Source organism: Egretta garzetta, unplaced genomic scaffold, assembly GCF_000687185.1.
Source record: "Egretta garzetta isolate BGI_Z169 unplaced genomic scaffold, ASM68718v1 scaffold87, whole genome shotgun sequence".
Taxonomy (NCBI): domain Eukaryota; kingdom Metazoa; phylum Chordata; class Aves; order Pelecaniformes; family Ardeidae; genus Egretta; species Egretta garzetta.
In genome coordinates, this window is record NW_009260286.1 from 1,288,258 (window position 1) to 1,308,835 (window position 20,578).

General features: G+C 41.0%; 1 long non-coding RNA gene across 1 annotated transcript; it reads left to right on the plus strand.

Annotated features, from left to right (window-relative positions):
- The first annotated feature begins 2,534 nt into the window (after positions 1–2,534).
- LOC118452670 lies at positions 2,535–17,861 on the plus strand. Its single transcript, XR_004842476.1, has 3 exons — positions 2,535–2,705; positions 5,377–5,379; positions 17,849–17,861. It is a non-coding gene; the product is annotated as an uncharacterized LOC118452670 (long non-coding RNA).
- Positions 17,862–20,578: the final 2,717 nt, after the last annotated feature.

Consider the following 20,578-nt stretch of genomic DNA (forward strand, 5'->3'; position numbering starts at 1 on the left):
CATCTTTGCTCTTTCTCTGTCATCAGGTCACAGAGCATACAGTCTATGGGTCTGCAGCCCACCCTACATCCACAGTGCATTTTAGTGACCTTTATCTAATTCTGCCTTTTCAGACACACTCTCCGTTCCTCCCTTGACGCTCTCTGCGGGCTGTGTATGCTGGTAAACGCACCCAGCACCATTTTGCGGCCTGGCAGCCAGGTAGCACAGAACAGACCATGGCTGCACTAGCAAACTTTCTAACCACCCAAAATAAGCTCACTGTGTCCAAACAGCCTGCCAGGATGGGGTCCTGAATCATGCAATGCCTTCCCTGTCCCTAGGAGTTACTTGAACTCGTTAGCCCAAGTCAAAACCATGCCAGCAACTAGCGTAACAATTTAAAAGTATAGATTTAGTAGCACAGCTAAGTATTGTAGACTTAGTCATTAAAAACATAGAGGCAATGCTGAAGATTTATTAGTATTAATCACTCTATTGCTTCAATCACAGTTTAGAACAAGGAACTTGGATCAGAATCATCTCTGTATTGCAAAGGAGGCAAAATATGCAGGAAAGAAAACCGAGTTGCTTAGGGATAATTCGGTTCAAAATATGATGTTAGCAAATCAGGAAAAAGTACAGAGGGCAATGGGAAATATCAGAGGCCATGTGGTTATTCTTACCGCCATCCAAGTAAGAGTACGGGCAAAATTAATTTCTAGTGCAGACTGAGCCAAACTGAAGGGATTATCAGTGAAATTAGTTTTTGGAAAGAGGGGTTATTTTATATTAAAGTCTTGTTTTATCTGAAATGTTGAGCTTCATGAGATGGCATAGACAAATGCTTTCAGTCTGGACACGTCCTTCAGTGCTGGTTGATAGCCCCACAGGAAGAGAAAGTAAAGTATCAATGCAGAACAGAAAATGGCACTCATTAGTTTGTAATTAATGACAAGTGAGATAGGATAGCAAATGGAAGTGTGGGAGTGCTCGAGGGAATTATGCTACGTCTCTTCCAAAAATATTGTTTAAGTCTTCATCTTTCTGAGTTACGGTGAAACAATTGCATTGGTTAAATCACCAAATTTACCATGATGTTGATGATTCATCACTGACTATGTTGAAAGAATGACCAGAAACCTTCATTAAAATTTGTCCCAGTGTGTTTGGTCTTGTGTGTAGCAGAAGGCAAGGTCAGCAGAAGGGGAAGAGAAAGCATTTATTTCCTGATTTTACAGATGCACAGGGGGACTAACGTGGTTTTTCCAAGGTCAGGCTCGAGCCTGTGGAAGTGTTTGAGGGAGACTTTCTCTCTGGGGACTAATTCAGTTCCTTACCTGTAAGACCATCCTTCTTTCCTACAGAAACAGTTGAACACCATAACCTGTGTTTTCAGTGTCACACTAAGAAACACTGACCCAGTTAAGGGAAAAAAAACGGCGCCTCAGAATGATTGAAGTTGAGCATTATCTTTGTCTCGATCAAGGACTAAATGTAAATCTTCACTGAAGGTGTGAATTCATAGCAACAAACACTCACGGTGAGAAAAGCATTCAGGAGATAAATGGAATTTATCTGACAGTGTAAGTTCAAACTAAAATCTAAAGTAATGCAGTGAACAATGTTTAACAAGATTTCAGTGACTCCTGGTGCCTTTATAATCTGCCTAGTCTTTTGAAAATGTTTCCTTTATAAATGTTTATCCCAGCTGTCTAGTGAGATTAAGAGCTTTTCTCCTTGAGTGCCATGTTCGCCAACAGTCCAGGATTTATTTGCGTTGGCAGTTCCTCTGGCATCAAAGGTGTGGTCATTGCTCCAAGCTGTCATCTTCAAGGGGTCATCCAGCTACTTCCCACAGGAACAGCCATGTGTTATCTCTTCATTTTGGCAGAGCTAAATCTTAATGCCCATGAAAACACAGACTTGGTCAGTGGTCAGGCAGACCTGTTGCCCTTTACAGTTTGATCACACATTGTACTTGAATCTTGACCTATGGAGCTGGTTGCCTTGCATGAGGTACCTTGATGCCATCTGAGATGCCCTACAGCATCCACAGCTACTGCACAGGCTGATGGATGTGATGCAATCTACAGGACACCCATGTCCTTCTGGAGTGGCAGGTGGACCCCAGGGAGGACACTTGACAGTGTATGAAATAGCATACAATGTTTATGCTTGAGTGGCCCAGGGGCTGGGCATTTAAATGTCTTTTTAGACTTCACTGACTGCACTGCATAGCAGCTTGATTCAGCTAGCTAACCAGAACATATAATGACACTTTAGGAGACCACAGTATGTCCTGCCTGGTTTCCAGCTGCTGCTTCTGAAATGGGGCTCCTGTACATCCTGTGCAAAGCAGAATCGATTCTGAAATTTCCTTTTTACAAACTACTGTGGTGGGACTCCAAAGTGGGACTTAAACATGGAATTTCAGCACCTGCACAGGGTACTGGAATTGTGTAAAGTATCTCAAAAATTCAGACTCAGCTTTTTCTGTGTTGAATGGTTTGGGTTGGAAGGGACCTTTTAAAAATCATCTTGTTAACCCTCCCTGCCATGGGCGGAGGCATCTTTCACTAGACCAGATTGCTCAAAACCCCATCCAACCTGACCTTGAACACTTCCAACGATGGGGCATCCACAACTTCTCTGGGAAACCGGTTCCAGTGTCTCACTGCCCTCATCGTGAAAGTTGTCTTCCTTGTATCCAATCTCAATCTACTGTCTTGATACTGTTGGGGATAAGAGGCTAGGACCGACTCTTGACTGGATGGATCTTTTTCTGAAGTATATCCTTGGTTCAGGCATGACTTACAGGGTTGGGTACTAGACTTGCAGGTTAAAATGCTGTACAGTATCTTAAGGGGGATGTTGGACTAGATTATTGGAATCATCTGCTCTAGCTTTGATAGCTCTTCAAGGATAGAACTGATACTAATTAAGAGGTTTTTAACATCACAGGTTCAAAGTTACCATGTAAAAGCAAACTGAAATCATCAGCATTTTAATCATGTGCTTATATGAAGACAGACACTGTTAAATATCAAGGAATGATGTTACCAAGGTGGACAGGAAGACTACCCATAAGTATCACAGCAAAAATTGCATTTTAGCTCTCAACAAAAGTAGTTTAAAAAAAAAAAAAAGACTTTTTGAAAATACCAAGAACTTGGTAACTTGGAGCATAAATTGATTTATAATCTGTATAAGAAGGGAATTCACTGGGGCAGGTTATCACATCAAAACTATTAAAAGATTTCTTATTCTTCCCCAAACTGGGTGATGTTGTTTACTGTCACTGGGGATCCAGGATTAGATGGTCCTCTGACTAGATTGGGACAGCAATTCTTCTGTCAAATATTCAAGATGGAGAAATTTTCCTTAGGCTTTGTATGGAATTCACTCCTGTGTCTGAGCAATGATTAAGTTGAAAAGATACTTTTTCTATGTTATAAGTTAGAAATTGGCTGATATCTTTAGAAATAAGCCACTGTTACATTAATCAATTCTACCTTGCCAGTGGCATTTACAGGGTTAATGTTTTCTGAATACTCCACCTGGTAAATTACTGCTCCTACACTCAGTTCAAACTCAATTTCATTCCTTCAAGGTTTCAGTAATCGTATCGCCAGGCAATAGCTGAGCTGAAGTTTCCTTTGAATCTGAAATTGTATAATTGAACTTTTGAACTGAAGTCCACCCATCACTTTCTAGCCACACTCTTTTGTGACAGAGATATTTTTCTTTAGTTTGATGATAGCCGATTACTAAATCCTTGTGGTTTTTTTTTTCTTTACTTTTAATGCACCACACTGTATATTTGTTTGTGATTTTACCTCAATCAAAAAAATCTATTATCATTGGCACTACTCCTTGCATTTATAACCCACCTTTCACTGCAGGCTTTCTAAGCACTTCAGAAGTGTTAAGCTCCATAAGAGGTCTATAATGAAGATAAACAATTTTAAGCTCTGGGGCAGAGACTGTAATTTTCCGTATCTTACCAAAGCACAACGGGATGCTGAGCTGGTTGGCCTCTAGGCACTATTGCTGTGTAAGAAACAATAATGTGCCGACATATTATAGATGAGGAAACTGAGGTACCAGGAGCCACCACAGAAATTTTCAGCGTCTGGACCTTCACAAAGCCTAAACATTGAATACAACACATGTAAGGAGAAGAAGCAGTATTTGACATATATAGGTACACTTTCACTACCACAGCAGTAGAGTTTATTAAGAAGGGCCTCTGTTAGCTTGAGACATTATTCCACTTTTAAACATCTTTGCAACAGTTTTGTATCTGTTATCTCATTTTTATTTTAATTCATCAGTGTCCCTAGCATGTCATTAGGAAGATCAGATAGCCTTGGAAACTGAATATCTATTTGTAAGAGGTACATTATATTAAACCCCAGCTTTTGGTTTGCAGTCATGTTAGGTGCTGTACCTAAGAAGAAATGTTTTTCTATCTATATAGGCCATCAAGAGGACTCCTTACACACTCAGGTTCAGATCCCCAGGCAGGGAGAAGAGGGAAGGTTGCCTGACTCACAGGCCAGAGCCCAGCCTGGTCCATGCGATCACTTACACAGACCGCCATCAGAGAAGCTTCCTCGTGCTGCTTTGCAAATGGATTTCATTCTTAAGGTAGAAGAAACACACAGATCATTGGGATTTTGGGGTTAGGGTCCAGGTGTAGTCTCTAGCTGAGGGGCTGCGTGCTAATAAATAATGTACTCTTTTGTTGGTTACAAAAATCTTTTGAACTTATTTGTTTCAAAGAAAACCTCCAGCTATCACATGGTTTGCTTGTTTTTTCTCCTGGGTTATACCTGGTATAGCAGAAGGCAGCTGAAAAATGCTGATGCTTTCAGCTGCTGCTCAGGGTGGTTTTTTACACTGCCTGAGTACCATACATCCAAAAATGGTTCTTTACAACACAGAAATTATTAAAATGCCTCACGAACAAAGGTTTTGCATGTATATAAGGGAGCATGGCCACATTGGCCAGGTCACTTGTGAAGTTTAGGAAGCTATTAGTTACAGAACAGATAGATGTCCGTAGAAGCAACCCCCTTACATTTGTAATTGTATTCACAGAGCTCTTAGCTACAAATAGGCAGTAATGGAACATCAAGGTGAAAGAAGCCACAGACCTCTTCAGAGGGAAAAAGCATACTCTACGGTGGGAAATATATTCAAAACTGACAGCAAAAGCATGATGCTGCAAATTACGCTGGCAATGCTTTCCCTAGTTTGTTATTTGGATCTACAGCTGTCTTGACTCACCATCTTTAGATGACACAGTCATTCTAGACTACGTAGGCCTCAACGCGAAGGATGAGCTTCAGCCAGCCTCCTCGGAGTTAGTCATTGGTTTGATGATGACAGCTTGTAGACAGGCATTTTATTTTGCTTCTTCAGATTTACTTAAGACAGATGGAGACCATGGAATTGCCTAAATGAAGAGGAACTCTGCTGATTTCCCAGCTCTGAATTTATACAGGTGCATTTGCTAGCTTTGAATTTATACAGGTGCACTTAAAATTGTTACCTGGCTTCCTGCCGGCTTTGGGGAATAGCAGGTGATAAGAGTTAAAAAACAAACAAAAACCCAATCAAACCAACCCAAATAAAAAAAAAAACAAACAAAAAACCAGCAAGCCACTACCTAAGGAATGCAGCAGGTCAGATTTTATTAGCCTTTTTAGGCCTCTGACTAATTTTCAGGTAATATTTTCAAACATGACCTCTTAAGGACATGGAATAGACTGTAAAGCCCCATTGTAGGGACCTAATTTGGCTCGTCAAGTCATTCAGCAAGTCTCCCAGGGCTTTCTGTATGATCAGTGGAGAGAAACAGACTGCAGAGCGTGACTGAACACATTGCCAGTCTCTTGGGAGAAGAACACTCTAAGCTTTTGGTCTTTGTGCCATTTGTTTGTGTGTAGCACAATAAAAACAGAGCTTCATTCCACTTGGAGTCCTTACATACTTATGTAGAAGAAGGAGTAGCTAATCCAAATGGTCCAGTGCAAACCATGTGTGTGCTCACTGTAAAATATTTGGGCGTGCAAATAAACTGTCTTCCTAAAGTCTTCCTAAGGTTTCAGAAATGGGCTTCGTTGTCTGCGCAGAGCACAGCCTTTGGGAGATACTGCTTCATTGAAGCATCATTCTGACAATCCAACAGCTTAAAAAAATTCTCCTTTCCTTTCTCATTATTATTAAATAGCTCACTTTCCTCCCTTGATCAGGGAATAGCCCTCTACATCTGACTCCATCACCTTTCCGACTTTTGCACTATTGAAGGGCAGAACGGCAAGTTAACCATCTGTATTGGGAATTTTTCTTGCAATTCATTGTGTCCATATTCTTTCTTTTATGAATATAAATGCCACAGAATATCTGGGTCAATGATGTCTAAAGTTCTTTTCCTCGCATCTTTAATTGACTAAACTTAAAACAGGCCTTTTTGTGAACTTCTTTGGGCTGTATTGACAGCAACTTCTTTTAAAGAAAATGTGAGGGAATCTTGCTTTCAGGAGGGAAAGCATCCTATGTCTCATATGTTTCTCAAACCCTTTTACTGGAATGGGGCTTGAAATGCACTCACACTGCTGAATGTTTGAATGTTTGGATCTGTACCCAACTTGTTCCTCCTTGTCTGTATTTTTAACTTTTGTAAGAACAATTTTATGCCCTCTCTCTGGTGCCATTCGAATTCATTTATAGACTGCTAGAATCTCACAGAGATTTACAATACTAATTAATTAACTCTCACATTTCCCTTGGGTTGTAGGTAAAGATTATTATCCCCATCTTACAGGGGTCACCAGTGCTCTCCTCTTATTCAACCTTGTGTAAATCAGCCGTACCTCCACTAAAATCAATAGTGTTATCCTGCAGTAGAATTGATATGAGTCAGAGAGGAATCCAGTCCACAAAACGTACAGCCTGAGCTTAACTGTGCTTTGATGTGTGTTTCTTTCCATGGGACTTTGAGAGATGAATAGGGGTGAGGGTTTCATGGGGATGTGTTGTAGGTGGGGTCTGCTGAAGTCTGGAAGAGGCCATATGATTGGGGCCTGAGGGACCGCTAGCTCCTGCAGCGTTCCTGGTGAAAGGAGGAACGCTCACAGTCACATATGCAGAGAGATGCTCCAACCAACCCTCTGCATACAGCGGATACTTGCAAGCTCTTGAAAGGGGCCAGGAGCTGGGATAGGAGACCATCGAGCTGAATGCAGAGAGACAGAAAAGAAGCTGGCAGAGGGATTTTGTAGAAGTCTGGTCCCCTTCCAGTATTTCAGCGCTGTGCATGCAGATTGAGATCTGAGTGTGGTCAGTCGGTGCCTACCCACACTGATGGTGTGATTCACAGCCAGTGCGAATACAGCTTTGAGAACAGATGCTGACCTTACAATTCATAACAGAGTACTTTGGCAGGCTCTGTCCTGGGGTGAGAAGCACCTTCTCCGTGCCTGCAAGAAACAACGGTATTGCCAGGGCATGTTTCTAAAGGCTTTGTTAGTTCAGGAACAGACTGGTCAGTACTTTTCAGGTCTAAGCCCAAAATAACTTCTCCAAGGTCAGACAGCAGAACAAGAAATAAATGCCAGCTCCCATATGTCTGATCTTACTTTTGGACTCCTTGCCCAACTAAGTCTTTCATTTAATGCACTTGGTTTTGAACTGTGCATGGTGGTGGTTTGTTTCTGATCTATCCATAGCAGCTGTATTTATGGTGGCTCCACAGGCACCTCTTGATCTGTCTCTCCCTGTGGAATTGTCTATCAGCACTTTTTATGAGCTTCTTGATTTAGAATACGCCTTACGAACTTTGGGAGCGCTCTCTGGACAATGACTTGTTTATGGTGCTCACGTCATTCTTAGTTCAGAGTGTTTATTAGCCCAAGTCTCCCTGTCACTATATTACTTTGGAATAATATGGATCTTTACCTTCTGTGTCCTTTGATTTTTCGAGCCATGCAGGAGACATACCAACTCTCCAAGTTTTAACAATTGTCTCATTAAAATATTTTGCACTTTTCTTCACTAAATCTGGCAAGTACAATAAAGCAATTCCTTCAATTTACATGCTGGACATGCATCTGGACACTTTATCTACTCCTTCCATTAAATTACTGTTGCTTTTGCCAGATTATATTGGTGCTATCTCTGACTGCTTGAAAGATAAGACTGGCAAATAAGATTAAAAATAAACACAATTATTTTTAAAAGCATTTTGTGCATACATAGTTTTTGAAATCTTGGTACAATTAAGCCCTCTTTTTCCTCAAAGAATTCCATTTAGGACATATTATCTCTATTGTTTGAACTTTACTGAGGGCCCTTCTTGCAATTGGTGGTCCCGTGATGCAAGGTGCTGTATGAAGAAAGGAGAAAAGACATGCCTTGAATAGACAGAGGATATGTTTTTATCCCTATTTTACAGATTGGGAATTGAGGTAGGGATGTGCCCCAGTTTGCCAGGAGACCTGAGGCAAGACAGGAATTAAATGTGTTCTCCTGAGTCCCAGTCTAGTAGCTCAACCATTTGAGCAGGCTCCCTCTGAAAGATGGTGTTTATGAATCACAACAGCCTTGTTGGCCAGTCCAGCAATCACAGGATGCTGCCTGCAGTGGGGAATGGGAGATAAGGGCTTTTGTGGGCATTGTGCATGCTACATCCTTTCAGTTGGTATAGCAGATGCTTCCACTTGTTTTATTGATGGAAGTAATTTGAAGGAATGGGGGACCTGAGAAAACTGCCCTCATGAAGGAGAAAGGTGGAAAACAAAACCAGAAAAGCCAGGAGAGGACAGGAATATTTTCTACTGTTTTCTCCCAATCGCCGTAGTTTCCTCACTGCCTCCTCTTTGACCTTTGTCAGCCAGCCCTGCCGGAGCTGTCCCTGTCCCTGTGCCACCTGCAGTCCCTGGTGGTTTTCTCCACCAGTAGTGGTGGAGTGGTGCAGCCTCAGCAAAGATTCACTGTGTAGGAAACTGCCCCCCAGCCGAGCCTGGCTGGATCGTGCCATGCAATCAAAGACATTGCTATCCCCATAGCAAAGGCATCACAGGAGAGCCGTGTCATTGGCTTGAATGTGGCAATTCACAGCCCTAGTGAGGTGAAGGCTGTTTTGGTCTAAGATGCCACTGCAAACCACAGCAGCAGGATGCCATCAGACACGTGTGCTGTTTGGCTGGTGCAGCTCTGGCAGTGCTGGTAGGGGATGTATGCTTGCCTGCTCCCTTTAACAACAAGATTTAGCACAGTTCATTGCCCAAGCCCACAGTCAGGAACCCAAGAGCAGGCTGAGGAGGCACAGAGGGGCTGGTGGGGGCTGGAGGAGAGGTTACAGATTCCACAGACCTTTCTAATGCAAGGTTCTCTGATACATGGCTGCTCATACAAACACCGTGTGCCCACTGGGCTCAGTCACGGTGTGCACTAGTCAGATACCAGTCTGGGCAATTCCTTTTTCCCTACCTGCATGTCAGTCGTAGTTTGAACTGTGAATTTTCTTTCTTCTCTTCTGTTTTATCGCATCCTGTTCTTTTCTGTTCTATGACAGCTGTGCTCCAGGACCAAAAGAACTGCTGTGCTGCAAGGTCCATATAATACTGGGCTAATGTTAAATCAGAAATCAGTTGTGTGAAATTTCCTTCCTTTTTTTTTTTTTTATTTTACATTATTTTTCTCCCTAATCTCCTTGTAGCTCATTAATTCACCAAATGCCTTTCTCATTGCTTGTCCACATGCTCCCTGGGTCTCCTCGCAATCTTTCCTTCTTGCTTCCTTGTAGAGTGATGCATCCTACAGTCCTTACCCCACTGTTGCTTTGCGGCCCTGTACTTCTGTACTGCTATAAATATCTCTGAAAGAAATCTCACTTCTCTATGATTATTTCCTAATTAGCATTCCCAGTCTCTTTTCTCATCACTTATATTTTGATCTCTTTTTCAGAAGGTTCCTGTTATCTCTTGCCATAATCTCTCATTGCTTGCTCCTTCTGCTTTCTTCTTTTCTTGGTATTTCCGCTCACAGTTCACTTTATCTGAGGAGAAACTAAGTCAAGGAGATGCCAGTCACTGCTGCGAAGCCCGAGGGAGGAATGGCAGCAGGGGTGCCAGAGGGATCGTGCTGAAATACACCACTCTAATGGGGAAAGGCTGTTCTCAAGGTAGCAGGAGCGATGCAGGCACCTGCTCTTCAGGGGCAGTGGCTCTAGTCTTTCTGTGAGCAAATCTGCACCTCTAGGACATACTGAATATCCTAGAGATTTTCAGGTTGGTTAAAGGTTGTTTTCTTACTGTATCTTTCCCACTGACCCTCTCTTTTCTCAATCAATTTTCCAATGTCTCCATCTCCCTTACTGCTCCCACTTAAGCATGCCAACAAAGCTACTTTCCTGTACTGTGAAAACCTCAGGCAAACTTGGGAGCAAGGGAGGAGAGGTGGTATTCTCCAAAATTCAGAGAATTAAATGATGACTTTTCTGGACTGGCCAAAATATTTCTGGATAATGCCCAGCACCATGGTGTCGTAATCTGTCATTTTGCCTCCCACACAGTACTTCTGTGGCTCATTTTGTCTGACTTTTAAGTATCTAAAAACTGGCCAGTGAAGTATGACCTAGTCATCCTAGGCTTCCTTTGGAGCCAAAAGAGAAAGACGGGGCAGGTCCTCTAACTGCTTCAGAAACCTGTCTCCTCTTGGGATAAATCATCATCTGGTCCTCCCCATTTCTTTTCTGTTGATGGATTTGGCTCTTGTAACTTCTTGGGCGATTATCTCAGATGAAGACTTTTTGAAGTCTGTAATGTGCAAGGTATAAAGGTAGAGCAGGATCTAGGACAGCAACAATAACAACAAAAATGGTGAAGTTATGTTAAGGATTGGAATAAATCTTCTGAAACTAGAAAGAGCAGCCCCTCAAGAAAAATAATAGGAATCACTTCAAAAAAACCAAACCAAACCAAACCAAACCAAACTCCTCAAAATGTGGCACAGAACCAATGGGGAACACTAGTGAAGTCTTTCCCTGCCCACTCTCATTTAGTGTAAATGGTCATGGTTTGACAGGGCTCTGCTCACCAGGACTCCCTTAAGAGGTAAAAGATAATGTTTGGGGTAAATCATTCAGCTGATGAGGCTGCTGCGTGCATTATTAATGGTGTATCCTGTGGTTCACGAAAAGCTAGGCTGATATTATGGACTAGGAGATACCAGAACTTATGTAATTGAACATTTTTATGATATTTACAAAATATGACAAAACCAAAGAAGGCTTTACAGCGCATATGAAGCTGTCTGGTAAAAAGAATGGCACTGCTAAAGCTGTAGTTAAATTACCTTCTACTTGGGAAGAAAGCAAGCAAGAATGAGAAGACTGGAGCAAGTCAGGCTCCTTACAGGGTGCTTCTAACACCACCCTGCCCAGCTGCTGGTAGCTTTGCTCACTGAGGGCAAGGAAAGGCCCATTTCCAGTAGGAAAGTGCTGGCCATCAGTCATGCATATTTGTTAGAAAAGAATGTAAATCTTTGAAGCTGTATTCCTATTAGATAACAACCAAAGAACATGCCTGGAAATAAAGAGCAGAAGGAAGAGAGACGAAACAACGAACCTTGCAGTAAGATGAAAATTCAGGGGAAGATGTGAGCAGGGACACAGGGACAGCTTAGAAGGAACCTTCATTTCTTTGCATAATCTTGATTCCAAATTTGCTAAAAGAGTTTTATATTCTGCATTATGATAATGAATAATAAACTACATCTATGCTAGTTATCCCAAAAGTGCCAGAGCCTCCAGACTAACTGTCCTCTGAGACCTACTGGCAAAGTTTGAATACATCCATACTGTTCCTGGCCTCTGGAAACTCTCTCATCCCCAGAATGGGAAGAGCACAGAGCCTGAGTTGTTTGGGGAGCAATAGCTGAGCATGCCAGGGATTTCACAAACAATTTAACGACACAGACAGTCTGGCTGTAGCTCCCATGCATAGTTGAGTCGCAAGGTACAGCAAAAATGATCCCACTCAAATACTTCCTTTGTGCTGGTAAAGCAAATCCAAGTGGGCAGGGGTGTCTTCCTCGAAGTACTAAATTCAAATATATAGTGGTGTTTGAGCAACTCATGGGACATCTGAAGCCCATGATGACTTTAAGAGATGCAAGAATATCTCCCGTAAAATGAAGCCAATTCTGCCAAGCACTGCCTTGGAATGGATGTTGTCATTATCAAACCAGGAACCACCTTGTAAGAAACCAGTTGAGGTTTCAGATAACCAGAAGCTGTCATACAGTTCTAGGCAAACCCCAAATTTGTTTGTGTGAGGGGGCAAAGAGGAACCCAGAAAGGATAACAGGGAAGAGCCAGAGTCACCCTGGGAAATATTGGCACCAAGGACCTGGAAAAAAGAATTGGTGCTGTGCAGAGTCTAGAAAAGTATTTGGAACTTTGAACAGCAGAGTTGTTCAGGGAAACGGGATGTTGTGTGCTAGATCTGGACAAAAAAAAAAAAAAAAAAAAAAAACCAAAAAAAACCCAGTCCCAAATATGAGTGCATAAATGATAGGTGATTCACCATCCTTTTTCTTCTCAAGAGATCAGCCCACATGCCCTGAAATGTGAACTGCTTGGATACAGAATAATATTCCCCGTTCCCTTGACGCAAAACCTTGACAGAATCTGGTTCCTTCTGTTCCTGGCATGATCAAAAGGAGAACTGAGAGAAACAGTGTGGCAACAGATGATTAATGATATCCCAGGTCCTGGCAATTTATTTTTTTTTGCTAGGCTTAGAGAACATATCACCTCTTGCATCATCCTCACAGAAAATATGACTGCTCCACTCCCTAAACATTCCTCTGAGGTTTATCTGGTGTGATCATATCCCATTCTCAGCAAAACCATCTGAGCTTTACCAAACAGTGGATGCGGGATGTTCGTGGAGAAGCAAAAGTTTGTCTTTACAACAAATGTTCCCACTGATCCCAGAGCTGAATGATTTTGTCAGTGGAGAGATGGACCAGAGGAGAAGAGAGGAGATACACAACTGCATGTTTGACACATGACATTGGAGAGCATACCTGGGAGGCTGGGGATGTTTAGAGTTTAATTTATGTCCTTTTCATTTTGCCTGATGCATTAAATCTGCACCTCTTTGCAAATTCAGTGGGCAGGCAACAAGCAGAGCTGCTGGCCTGGTGAGCTGAACACACAGAAACCTCAGGGACTGCTCCCAGCTTTACCACCCAACCATCTTCTTAGTCTGCTCTGAACCTCTTCCACTAGGTTCAATGCTCTTCCACCAGATTCAGTGCTCTTGCACCAGATTCAATGCTCTTCCACCAGAGCAATCTCCTCCACCAGATTCCCAAGGCTATGAGGATCAAAATCTCAATCCATTATTTTATGGTGTCTTTTACACTGTTGCATAGTGAGTTCAGTATGGGTGAAAACTGCTATGTTTGCTCGTTTTAAACTAATTTTCACATATGTAAATGAGGACACATGGGAGAAACCTGGATGGTGGAAAATTGAGCCTCAGCGCTGCATGTCATAAAGCAGATTTAGTAATAATAATAAAAGAAGAATTGATCCACTTGTGTTGCAAGATTCGGTGGTTTATGTATGTGCAGAGATTTAAGGATATAAATGTTGAACATTGTTGTTATTTAACAATGAATTCCAACAGGTTTAATAAAACATTTGCTTGTCAGTTTATGACAAAATTGCTTTTAATAACGTGCAGTGAAAAGCCTTGCATTTCAGGGATATATAATATTTCAGTGTTGTTACATTTGGAAAACTCAACACAAACGTGTCTTAAAAATCACTACATCTCCAACCTGGCCTATGTTCTCAGTGAGGACAAATGTCTCTGTCAAGACTGAAGAAATCATGAGGAAAGAAATCATGGGAAAGACACAAAGAGAGGAATCTCTGAACAAGCTGCATAAGATGAACTGGCTGGGCACATTACTTTGCCTTTGCTTTCTGTGAGCACAGGTGTATAAGGAAATATGTTCACTTTTAGCTACATTCAATATGTAATAAAAAAGAATTTGTTTTTGAGTTACCTGAATGAAAAATGCATCTTTCACTGTTAAAGGACAAACGTATTTTCCTACTGTAGTGTAACTCAAATACAATTCATCTACCTGCCTGCCCCCCAGTATTTCACCCCTGTGCTCCGTCAAAGCAATGAGAAAATGGAGCCCTATAGGAATGTTTTTTAAAAAGTTATGAAGGATAGAAATAGAGGTCTACAGAGGATTAGCTTTATGGTTAAGGCATTGGTGTGAGAGTTGGGAAATTTGTCTTCAGTTCTGAGCTCTGCCACCTCAGGCAAGTGAATTAAGCTGTCTTTGCCTCAGTTCCCCATCCTTAGGATCCCTCTTTGCTCACCCTTTGGATATCTTCTTTATTTAGGCTAAGGCCAGGTTATTTCTTTCTACTATACATTTGTATACTCAGGAGTTACGGCTGTCTTCTGGGTGCTACTTTAATATACCTGGGTGCTACCTTAATATAGCTAGAATTTTTAATAATTGTGATAATAACAATAAAGGAGGAAACCTACTGCATTCATGCAGGGCTGCCATTCGTGCTGTTGTTTCCTTGTCAGAGGAACTCCCCACCTGAAGGTAACTGGGAATTCATGATAGCCTCCAGTTTTGTTGACATGTCAGGGAAGTTTACTGCAAGCTTCTGAAATGCAGGGCTTAAAACTTTTTAAACCAGGTCCGCGCAATTTTTGCAGACTTGCACTTTTGCAGGCATTGTAAGCCTTGCAGCATTTTACAGACTAGAGTGAAATCAGATGTGCTCTGTAATGAGCTCCACACCTGCTTAAAAGGGCTAAGAATCAGGCAGATCTTTCTGACAGTTTTTCTGGGAAGAACTCCGAGAATGACTAGCATGGCTTTTGGGACACATTTTTCCTCTGACTCCCAAAGAGTATTAAGGAAGATGACCAAGGAGAAAGGCTTTATTCTATGTGCAGAATTCCCCCCAACTTTAATAAGGGCTACGGGTTCTACCTCAATAGTTCAATCCTGCAGAATAATTTGACATTACAATGGAAATAACACTTTTGGAAAAAAATCACCAAAGCTTGTTTTGACAAGCTCTCTGTAGTTTTGGGACAAAAAAGTAACTTCTTAAAGTTTCTGTGCCTTATTGTCCTTTATAGAAATCAAATCAATAAAAATATGAGTAATTTATTGGATAAAAAAATATTCAAATACTCTTTAATAAAGCACAAGTCTACTCCTGAAATGAATGGAGAGGATTCCCTTGACTTTAGTGATATTAAACTTAATTATAAGAGAATTTGTCAAGTGTCTAAATGGTGAATATAGCCATTTTACTGTTAAAAATGAAGTTGTAGGAAAAACATCCTATATGAGACCCAACTTTGTTTACTGCAGAAGCTGGATGTTCACTTCTGAATTAACATATAAAAGCTGGGCCATCTTTTAAAGTATTTCCACTAGAACCCCTTTGTCAAAGCAGCCACAAGGTATCTGCTCGTGTTCTTCATGGTCATCCTCATCCCACCTGTGATCTTTCTATTAGCATAGGTATTTCTAAAACCATTTTGAACTGGCCCTTCATGCTGCTCCTCATCCTCTACTTGATGACTTTTCAAGTATACTTATCCTTTTTCCCATTACTTTCCTTGGGGTAATGGAAGCTCCACAGAAATATACCCCAAATTATCACTTCACCTGCTTTCAAACTCCTCTTCAAAATAGTCTGTTCTTGTGATGTCCTCAAAAAAGTGGATGGTGGTTTGGCTCTGTGTTCACTACCTCCATTCCCGTTCGTATTAACTGACTTTTGCCTTGTCGTTTCCCTGCATCCTTCCATTAGAATAGACCCATCCGCTGTCGCCAGTTTTATATTCTGATTATAATCTCTTTAACACAGGAACTATTGCTTTCTCACTCTTTTAAATTATCCAGTACAATTTTGTTCTTGTCCATGACTAAGATTCAAGTATCATGGAAAGAAAATATAGTTATTAAGATAGTTTAAATTCAAAAATAAAATAATGGTAAAGTAGGTATCTATTTTGAGTGTGCTTCAACTTTGGCTTAGGGTCAAACAGGTTATTATTACATGTGAACTTACTGTAAGGATATTGAAAAAGTCTCTAAAACCCCTTTATTTAGTAGACTTGTAGTCTGATAGAAATTTCCAGGTAATAAGGGTGGCCTTGCAAGTCTTGGGCTGAGTCACCAGCATTCCTAAAATAGTTGGCATTACCTCTGTCTTTTCTCTCAAGGATTTCTCTAATTCTATTCTTTAAGCGGTTTTCAGAGAGCTTTTATTCTAGTTTTTTTCCACAAGCTGTTTTGCCTAAATGTAAATACCTAATGCCATATGAGATGCCCAGTATATCAGTGCTCATCTCCAGCTGATGGTCTGGAAGAGTGAAGGTCTCCCATAGGTCTTAGTCTTAACTAACCTGAAATACCTCATGTCGCATGAGGTGTCTCAGCAATTGAGCCTTGTTCTCAGTGGCCCAGTGGCTCTGTTAATAACTTGTGGTTGCAGTCATGCTCACATAGTCATACAAAATATCAGTCTTTGTGTTCTTCTGGCAGAGTGCACTTCATGCTACAAGGTGAAGTGATAAAAATTTTCCTTTCTTAATTATCACTGTTCAAGAAGCGCTTGGACAATGCCCTTAGATATATGGTTTTAGGTTGCTCTCAAGGAGTCAGGAGTTGGCTCAATGATCCATATGGGTCCCTTCCAACTCAGGATATTCCATGATTCTATGATTATGTATTACTAGCTGAGATATCTGCTCCCACCATTTCTATTCCCTAAGGAGAAAACCTAGTGGCCAGGCAGGTCGCACCTGGTTACACCCTCTGCTGATGATGTACACTGGAGTTTCTACAAATGATTTACATCTTCTATATTCCCCTGTGACTTCAATTTTCCCCCACATTATATCCTCCTAATGATGCTGTGTGAGAAGCTTCATTCTGAGCAGCTGTGATGGGGCCCTCAGATGGCTGTCGTAAGCCAGTTGTTTCCAGCCACTTGGGGGAATTGCCATCAGAGTTCTTAAGAAATTTTGCTCACTTTCATAAGAGAATTGGGCCTCCCATCTCTAAAACAGGTGTGTGCTTTTTCCTCATATCTTCAAAAACAGGTGTTTTATTTTCTTTGAAATACTTAGTCAAGGGACATTGTTTCCTACACACAAGAACTTCAGTACTTTTCTACTCCTGTCTTTTCTGCATTAGCCTGGCAGCATCTGCTTCTGCAGGCAGACCTTGGTATACAGTGAGCTGTGTCCCCACCAGCCTGCCTCATTTCTTAGAGAGTGGTGTCCATGATCAGAGTAGAAACCAGGACGGGTGTAGTATTTTTATTAACTTAACTGGAGGGATTATTTCCATAATTTTTGGAATTCAGCAAATGGTGGGGGTGAAATAGAACCCAAATTTATTGAAAAGTTGGTTTCCTGCTCATTTTTCATGTTACTCCTAATAATGTCTGGTATTCCTATAACATCTATGATTGATTGGGCTACTAACTATTTTATGAACACTAAACCTTTCAGGAACCAGATGGGATTATGTACTGTTTTATTTATAGGAAACTTGTGGTAAAAATATAAGCAACTCAACCAAGTCCTTATGGGAAATAAGTGACAGAACAAAGACAATTGTTGAAATCCACTTTTAGCATTTCTGGATTAAGGTCTTTTTTTCCTTTCCTTAATAGCTATTTCTTGGTTCTTGGTCACCAGTACTTCAGGATTTGGTCCTCATAGGTGGAGTCTGAAAGAGTATTTAAAATTTAATCTCAACCTAATTTGCTCAGTTTCAATTTCAAATGTATTTGATTCATGATTCTTACTGGATGAATAGACAATTAGACATACTGTAATTAAGGAAAAGGAGGAGAGGAGTACAGACTCTGTATGTAGCCTGAATACCCGATTCCTTTAAAAAAAAGAAAGTTTTTTTGGGGCAGGGGGGGCTTGGGATGTTATGCTCCTTAGCATGGAGTGTGTGATCTAAGCAACTGTCTCATGGTGTCCCTCTGAGAGAACTAGCAAAGTTCAACTATTTATGGTCTGAAATAAGCCACACCTTTACTGTCATTTACAGTAAATGGACTTTCATAAGCACAGGGATATGAAGGAAGATCCATTTTGAAATGCTTTTACTTATTATTTTCAGCATAATAAATAACCTTTTAGAGATATACGTGCATTTCATTTGCGTTCTTAACACAGATGAATCTCAGGGCTAAACTCTGTTCTTGTCTTTACTTGCTTTTCCTGTGATTTTTACAATAATGGATGTGAGCTACTAAAGCAACATGAAACAACCCATGGATGATCCTCAAAACACTTTTGTATTTTGTGAATTTCTCTAATTCTCCTTTGCCAAGCCAGAACTTGATAAGGCACCTGAGAATCTTGAACAGTGAATCTTTAATTGTCCCGGCTCAATTCTCCCCTGCTGAGTCCTCTGGTAATTTACAGCTTTTTGAAGAGATGTCAAGGTGGGTATGAAACAGTGACATTTGGTTTAATCTTCTTTTTGATCCAATTTGGTTTCATTTTATCTGGCTGCAGATAGACAGGGTACGTGACAAAAGAGAATCAGAACATTAACACTTTTTTTAACCAGCCTAGTCACAGGATTATCCAATTTGGGGAAAAAAAAATATTATGGGGTATACATACCCCAAATTTGGCAACACCGTCACAGAAAAATGATGAGTGACTGACCTGAGTGTTAGCTTGAAGGAAGACCTTGGAATCAGACTGAATTAGAGCAATATAATCGAGAGCTTACTGGAGGGGAGATATGGCTGGGAGCAGTTTGGCTCTGGCTGGGTCCACACTGCAAACTTTAGACTCTGTGACCTTTTGTTGGGGATCTGCCCAACAATTTATGGCACTGAGAACAAAATGAGGTGCAGGAAGAGACAGTAGGCCAGCTTTTAAACTGACTAGGCTAGAAAAGATGGTTGGACTGCAGAAAGAATAGTACATTGGCACAAAATTCTCTGGATTTGAACAGGAGGAGATGACAGGTACAGGAGTCTGCATAATGCGTGCTTGGGGGGGTGTGCGCGTGTGTATGTGCATGCCCAGTTTTGAGGTATTATCATTTTGAGGAAAGGGGCAATATTTTAGTAGGCTTTGGTCCTTCTGGCACTTAATTCAATCTGAAATTGCCTTTTAGACATCCTTTTTGCCCGAGAGTTGAGATTTCCAATTTATCTTATTTAGTTTATGTAAATTACGAACATTACTTTTAAGACACATACATTGATGTTTACGAGAGCGCCAAGATTTTTCTCTCATAAACCAACCAAAAATGTCTTATATAAATTCTGTGCTGTAGATTGGCTATTACAATTGCAAGATCAAAATTATTCTTGGAGGTGATAGCTAACACAGCAGCCAAAGAGCTTTTTCTGTTCTGTTTTTTTTCCTTACCAATTATAATACTTAATAGAGGAAGTCAACGCGTTCCTACCACTGCAGAAAATGGATTACTGCAAAAATTCACAGCTTTGGTATGTTTGGGGACTTGAGCTTAGAAGCATGAGTTCTTGTAGGGTTTTTTTGAGCTTTTTGTTTTTTAATTTAAATAAAACTCTTCAAACTCCTACAATACCATGTAATTGTAAAATAGAATCTGATCCTGCAGAATGTTCCAGATGGAATTCATTTCATCTAAGTTTAGCTGTCCAGTGAGTCATCTACACTCACAGAAATATAGGTGGGTGGTTCATTTCGTAAGATAGGTGTCTAGGATAAACAAGATGGATTAGATTCTGGAGGTGCACTGGGGTGTATCTAACCTTTACAGGTTTCTCTCCAGGGGAAGCCAGAGGATGGAGGGGGAAATTCCCAAATTTTAGTGAGGATATGGCTGCGCCCAGTGCCCAGCCCTGATACCGTGAAGATCTTGTGGGTTCTATGATTTAAGTACAGCTGCTGTGTTTTCATTATATATAGATGGAACATAAATATAGTCCACTGAGAGACTAAATGTCTGAATGCTGAATCTGGCTGTGATGACCGTGTTTTGCTGCTGGATGTAACCAATGTTTTCTTCTAATTCCTTCCTTACTCTCGTGGTTCTTATCTTGCAGTTTATTGCATGTTTCTAGTCCAATGCAGAGAAGCTTCATGTGAAGAGGTATGGGGTCTTCTGGGTGAATGATCGTGCTTGCTTAGCCTCATCCTGTATGAAGGGAGCATGTGTACATTTATGTCTGCCCAATCCATGTGCTGTATATGCTGTATTTATGTGTGTGTGTGTAGGGGCAAGTAAATGTATCCTTGGCGGAGGACAGAGATATTGGGCCATGATTCTGTTGGCTCCAAGCATACCTTCAAGGAAAGAGAAATATGAAAGCTTTACAAGTCTGCATTTGAATCGGAGTGATTGCTGGGGTTAAGTGTGGGAAAGCCAAAAATATCCACTTGCAGGGGGACAAATATCTGCAACTTTGACAGCATGCTCAGGGGAGTCTAAATAATAGAAACTGAATGGCCAAGAGCTTTGGCTAAGCCTGTAGGGA